General features: G+C 41.2%; 1 protein-coding gene and 1 pseudogene across 1 annotated transcript in view; both read left to right on the top strand.

Annotated features, from left to right (window-relative positions):
* NT5E (5'-nucleotidase, ecto (CD73)) overlaps positions 1–7,130 on the top strand; it is a 121,916-nt gene that overhangs the window by 2,371 nt on the left and 112,415 nt on the right. The gene's annotated exons all lie outside the window — the stretch shown is intronic.
* LOC102861358 overlaps positions 1–7,130 on the top strand; it is a 20,180-nt pseudogene that overhangs the window by 1,857 nt on the left and 11,193 nt on the right.

The raw sequence follows: 7,130 nt of genomic DNA on the forward strand, positions 1-7,130 counted from the left end.
CATAGGTGTGGCTACAGCAGCATGCTTAATGTTTTGGATACACTAATGACAAAATAAATATTTATAAGTGAATTGTACTAGCCTGCAGCTCCACAGTAGGGTAGAATAGCCTTATCTAAGTTTGTTTTGATTTTACATACAAACCACCCCTTTGTACTTTTTGTGACACCCTTTTCACCACACGCATGTAAACTTATGGTGAAAATAAAGAATCCATATCAAGTGTTTATGACAAGGGTGAGGCTGGGACAGTCTGCTTCAAATCACAGCCCAGCACTGGGATGTTTAGAATATGTGTTGGATAAAATTACTTTTAAGTTTTTCTTAAAAATTATTGAACTAGGCCTGGGGAGAGATAGGCTACTTGTAAAATGTTAACTGGAGTTAAGAAGATTAAGTGGTAAGGCTGGTGATCATGTGCTTGATAACGGTTCATCTGGATTTATACTGTATTATTGCCTGAGATTTTGACAAGCTTGCTTTGACTTGCCTAAAATCTTAGTCCTTGTAATGTTAAAACATCTCATAATGCTTATCTGTATTTATTTTACAGATAAAATTTTACAGGGATTTCTCACTGTTCTTTTGCTTAGATTACACAGCTCCCAGGGAATGTGTGGCAGTTTTGTTAAGTGCCCCCGCCACACCCATGCACCATATCCCAAACCCCTGGATGCTGGAGATTGATATCAGTGTAGAAAACAGTTGTGGAAGGGAGCCTACAATTCCCAAGTCCTGGTTTAGAGAAGCCATATCAGGATCCAGGATCTCAGAGGACAAAGAGGCAATCCCTCGGATCTGACTTAACCTGGGTCCATTGAGGTGTAGACTTCCTAAACCTGCCTTTCTCCAGGAAAGTTTGAGTCATTCTGGTGGTTCTTGGAATTCTCAGGTCCAGCTGCTGGAAGGCAAAAGCCAGCTGGACCAAGGAAGATACTGTGTACCCTGAGGCAAGAGGAAGAGGACCCTGGTCACTAAGAGGCCTTTGGCCTGCCTGCTCTTTCTCTGGACTCATGCTTCCTTTTGCTTATTTGTCTGCATACAGTCATGCATATACTTTGTGTTTCATTCATGTACATTGTGGTTTATATAATCATTCATATACATTGTATTTTATATAAATAAGTACTATTGATCTATGCCTGTTATCATCCTGTCTTTTTAAAAACCCATCAAATCTTTCTTATTTCTTCACTTCTCCAAATCACCCACTAAATTCTGCTATCCTGGTGATTTTCCCCACTTTTGAACATTTATACACATCTTGTTCAGTTATCCGTCTATTTTCACAATAATGGCCTTATGTAGTATTTGTTCTCTGACACTGAGTCATTTCACTAATCATAATGTTCTTTAGACTCTCCCATGTTATATGTTACAAAATCATTGTTTCTTGGTGCTGTATAGTATTCCATTGCATGAACGTCCATAGTTTCTCAATCCATTTGTTCATGGGCGTTTGGGCTTTTTCCATTTTCTTGTTATTGTGAATAATGTTCATGCTTCTTAACTGTTGAACAAGAAAGGTAACTTGCTTAAAGATTTTTGTGAGCTATCCATAAGATTATGTATGCATGCAGTGATGAGATGGACTGGCATGGGGCATTTTGAGTCAGACGATCATATGATCTATTACTCCAGAGATGAAAAGGTGAGGAAAAATGGGGTTGCTTTCATAGTAAAAAAAGTCATTTCCAGATCTGTCTTGAAATACAATACAAATACAATATACAATAATATCCATATGCATACAAGGAAGTCCAGTGAATACCACTATCATTCAAATATATGCACCAACAACCAGAGCCAAAGAAGAGGAAATAGAAGACTTCTACCAACTTTTACAGTTAGAGGTCGACCGAACATGCAGTCAAGATGCATTAATAAAAATGGATGACTGGAATACAAAAGTTGGGAACAGAGAAGAAGGATCGGTAGTTGGAAAACACTGACTCAGTGACGGAAATGAAACTGCAGATAGAATGATTGAATTTTGCACAATCAATGGCCTATTCGTTGCAAATATGTTTTATAAGAAACATAAATACAGGTTATACACATAGATTTCACCTGATGGTATGCATAGGAATCAGATGATTACATCTGTGGAAAGAATTGCTGAAGAAGCTCAGTATCCGCTGTGAAAACTAGGCTAGGTGCTGATTGTGGAACAGAAAATACTCATATGCAAATTCAAGCTAAAGCTAAGGAAAATTAAATCCGTGGAAACCAAAATATGACCTTGAGTCTATCCCACCTGAATTTCAGAACCATCTCTGGGATAGATTTGAGGCCTTGAACACCAATAAGTGAGAGTATCATCCAGGAAGAGTCCAAAAGATCATTGCAAAGACAGGAGGAATAAAAGACCAAAATGGATGTAAGAAGAGACTCTGAATATTGCACTAGAGTGCCACGAAGCCAAAACAGAGGGAAGAATTCAAGATATTAAAGAGCTGAACAGAAGATTTCAAAAGGCAGTGCCGGAAGACAAAGTAAAATATTACAATGAAATGTGCAAGGAGCTGGAGTCAGAAAATCAAAAGGGTACAACCCACTCAGCATTTCGTAAACTCAAGAAACTGAAGAACAAATTCAAACCTCAAGTTGCCATACTTAAGGATGCTTTGGGCAGAATATTAAATGATCCAGGAAGTATTAAAAGAAAATGGCAAGAGTATACAGAGTCACTGTACTGAAAGGAATTGGCAGACACAGAAGAATTTCATCAAACAACATATGAGCAAGAGCCTATGGTGATGAAGGAAGAAGTTGAAGCTGCTTTGAAGGAAATAGCAAAAAATAAAGCCCCAGGAATAGATGGTATGTCAATTGATGTATTTCAGCTTACAGGTGCTGCCCTGGATGTGCTCACCGAGTTGTGCCAAGAAATCTGGCCAACTGATTGGAACAGATCTATATTTGTTCCCATTCCAAAGAAAGGTGACCAAACAGAGTGTGAAAATTATTGAACAATATCATTGATAACACATGCAAGCAAGATTCTGCTGAAGATTATCCAAAAATGACTATAACAGCACATCTACAGAGAACTGCCAGAAGTGCAGTCTGGGTTTAGAAGGGGTCATGGTACTAGGGATATGTAGCTTATGTTAGATGGATCTTGGCTGAAAGCAGGGAGTACCAGAAGAATATCTATCTGTGTTTCATTGATTATGCAAAAGTGTTTGACTGTGTGGATCACAGCAAACTGTGGCTGGCTCTGAGAAGAATGGGAATCCCTGAACACTTGATCGTGCTAATGCAAAACCTATACTTGGACCAGGAGGCAATCATCAGAACAGAGCAAGGAAACACTGCATGGTTCAAAATTGGGAAGGGTGTATGCTAGGAATGTGTCCTATCTCCATACCTTTTCAATTTTTATGCAGAACAGTTTATTCGAGAGACTGGGCTGTAAGAGAAGAAGTGGGACATCAGGATTGGTGGAAGATTCATCAACAATCTGTGTTATACAGATGACACAACCTTGTTTGCTGAAACTAAAGAGGACCTGAAGAGTTTGCTGCAGAAGATCAAAGACTGCAGGCTTCAATATGGACTGAGGTTCAATATCAAAAAGACAAAGATTCTCACCACTGGGCCAACTGGCAGCATCAGGATGGATGGTGAAGAGATTGAGATTGTTCACAGCTTTAGTTTGCTTGGCTCCACAGTCAACACTCTTGGAACCAGCAGCCAGGAAATTAAAAGACTTATTGTGTTGGTAAAGTCTGCTGTTAGGGACTTCTCCAGAGTACTGAAGAGCAATAGTGTCACTCTGGAGACTCAAGTTCGCTTGATACAGGCCATGGTCTTTACAATCACTTGCTATACATCAGAGAGCTGGACAATGACTAGGGTTGATAGAAGGAGAGAATTGATGCCTTTGAGCTGTGGTGCTGGAGGAGAGTATTGAATATACCATGGACTGCTAAGGAAACGAAGATTCATCCTGGAGAGGGTTAAACTGGACTGCTCCTTGGAGATAAGGATTCTGAAGCTTCATCTGACATACTTTGGTCATGTTGCAAGGAGGGATCAGTGCTTGGAGAGGGACATCATCCTTGGAAGGGTGGAGGTACAGTGAAGGAGAGGAAGAGCTTCTATGAGATTGATTCAGTGACTGGAGTAGTGGGGTTGAGGTGTTGGAGACAGTGAGACTGGCACAGGACAGGGCAGGTTTTAGGGCTGTTGTACATAGGGTCGCTATGAGTTGCAGGCAACTCAACGGCATATCATAACAACAACATCCATGAGATAATGTGTAAATCTCTAGCACTGTACTGGTTTATAGAAATTTCTGTTGGCCTAGTGGGTAAGGAGTTGTCTGGCCAACCCCAAGTCAGGCAGTTCAAATTCAGCAGTTACTCCGTGCGAGGAAGTGGACAGTCTTCTGTGATTTACAACCTTTGAGAGTCCACTCAAAGGACTGAGCCAACTGAGTTAGTTTCAACTCCATGGCAATGAGTTTGCATTTTTAAAGTATAGACTTCTGTTAAGTTCTGTGTCCTTGCCACACAATGCAAATTTAAAGAATAGAAGGTTTGAGTTTCACATCTGAAAGTTTATCTTATTCTGGCAGCCTGATCTGCCTCTACGTTGGTTCCTATCATGCAACATTAGCCAGCTGAGTGAGCATTTTTCATGTGTTCAGTTCAGTGACGCCAATTACATAAAGCCTTACACGGCTATCACCAATATCCTTTGCCAGATTTTCCCCTCACTGTAAATAGAATATGAAGGATGCCTCAGTAATGATGTCCTTATTCCTTCCCCTCTTCCACCACTGGAAACATACTCTGGTCTACACTTACCTGTTCTAGATCTTTCACATGCTTAAAAAGGTAGAGGGTCAGCTATGAGAGGAAGACCCTCAACAAGATAGACTGACACAGGGACTGCAAAAATAGGCTTGAGTATGTCACAGATGATGTGAATGGCACAGGATATAACAGGGTTCCAATCCGTTCTTCATCAGGTCTCTATGAGTCTAAGTGGACTCAACAGGACCTAACAACAGAAAGAAGAAAGGAAGGCAGATCCCAGAGATATTGCTGATGTGCTTCCAGAGCCACACAATCAAACAAATACTGGAGTAAGGAGAGTTGCACAAAATTTTTTGTTTCCTAATGCATATCATTTGTTTAGTCTAATGATAAGAACCTGTGCTGCAATCCCAAAGGCATGTGGTTCAAATGCACCAGCTGCTCCACAGGAGAAGGATGGGTCATCTCCTCCAGTGCAATTTACTGCTTCTGAAAACCAACTGGAGGGTCTCCTATGAGTTGACTCTGACTCAATAGCACACAGTAGAAACAGTCAATTAAATGTGTGGCAGCATGATGAAAAAAATTTGAAGATAATATGTGAGAATTAATAAACTATGTCACAGAGATGCAAAATGAGCACACACTGTTGGAAAGGTAATGTGGATGGACTCCCTGAAGCAGGGTGGCCTCCTGGAGAAAAAAAAAACCTCATTCTTTGAGCAGTAGAGTGAAAACGAAGAGCAATAAAGCAAGTCGACCTATAATGAGACTTTATCCTTGACCTGATTTACTCAGCATGTTTTCAAGGTTCTATTTTCAAAATATTGATGCTGGTCCACATTCTGAAAGTTCCCAAAATACAAAGCCCTAAGGGATTAATTTCCAGAGGTGGTTTTCTCAGCACAGAGGTATGAGAAGGGTGGCTTGCTTGAGGGAGGGCCCCTCGTTTTGAAGCCCTGGCCTCTAAGCTCACATTCTATCTAAAAGGCTGCACCTTTAGCTTTAGAAAATTGTTCCCAAATGCCCATGTCAGCAGTCAGAGTGGGGACCATTGCCCCCTGGCTTATTACTGGGGACAGAGTAGTCAGGTTTTTTTGTCAGTTCTCTTTGTCAACACACTTCACCTCCCAAATAGACAACTGTTCTAATGTTTTGACTTACATCTTTTTGTTTCTATTTGTATGTGATTTAATTATGTAAATTTCTTATATTATTCAACTCATTCTGTTTCTTAAGATTGTGTTTGTGTCCAGTACACATAGCTTTCCATATTTCTGCAGTGGATATCATTCCTGCACCCTGCTCCAAGCAATCTTTTCATTTTAATCACCAGCAGAGCACGTGCCTACTCCAGAGACTGTTTATCCTGCTCCATGTATTCTTCTGCAGATACCTCTGGGGACCTGCGTAAGGATTTCTTTGGAAAAAGAGAAAATCTTGGAAACAGATTTGCAAACCACAAGGCATGGGTATATTTAATTTGATTGCTGTTGTTAGATGCTGTCTCATACAATACGCCACTCTAGCAACTCCACAAACAGCAGAGCTGAACCCTCCCCTATCCTGTGCCATCCTCACAACTTCTGCTAAACTTAAACCCACCGCAGCAGTCACTGTATCAATCCATCTGGTTGAAGGCCTTCCTCTCCTTCACTGACCCTCCACCTTTCCAAGCAGGATGGCCCTCTCTAAGGAATAGCTTCTCTTAGCAACATATCATTTTTGCCTCCAAAGAGCACACTGGCTGCACTTTCTCCAAGACATATTTGTTCTTTTGACAGTCCGGGGAATATTCAGTACTCTTCTCCAACACCACAGTTCAAAGAAGAAAACATCCTTTTGTTATCCTTAGTCATTGTCCAGCTCTCAGATGCATAGCAAGTGATTAAAAAGACCATGGCCTGAATCAGACGCACTTTGTTGTTGTTGTTGTTATGTGCTCTCGAGTCTTTTGCGACTCATAGCAACCCTATGTACAACAGCCCTAAACCCTGCTCTATCCTGTGCCAATCGCACTGCCTCTGACACACCCATGCCGAAAACTCCAGTCACTGAATCAGTCCATCTCTTAGAGGATCTTCCCCTCTTGTGCCGTCCCTCCACCCTCCCAAGCATGATGTCCCTCTCCAAGGACCTGTCCCTCCTTGCAGCATACCCAAAGTATGTCAGACGAAGCCCCAGAATCCATGCCTCCAAGGAGTTGCTTGCTTTAATCCTCTCTAGGATGAATCTGTTTGTTTTCTTGGCAGTCCATGGTATATTCAATACACTTCTCCAGCACCACAGCTCAAAGGCATCAACTCTCCTGTCCTCCCTAGTCATTATCCAACTCTCTGATGCATAACAAGTGATTGCAAA

The sequence above is a fragment of the Elephantulus edwardii genome, unplaced genomic scaffold (genome assembly GCF_000299155.1).
Source record: "Elephantulus edwardii isolate Elephantulus edwardi_28Jun2011 unplaced genomic scaffold, EleEdw1.0 scaffold00111, whole genome shotgun sequence".
Classification (NCBI taxonomy): Eukaryota; Metazoa; Chordata; class Mammalia; order Macroscelidea; family Macroscelididae; genus Elephantulus; species Elephantulus edwardii.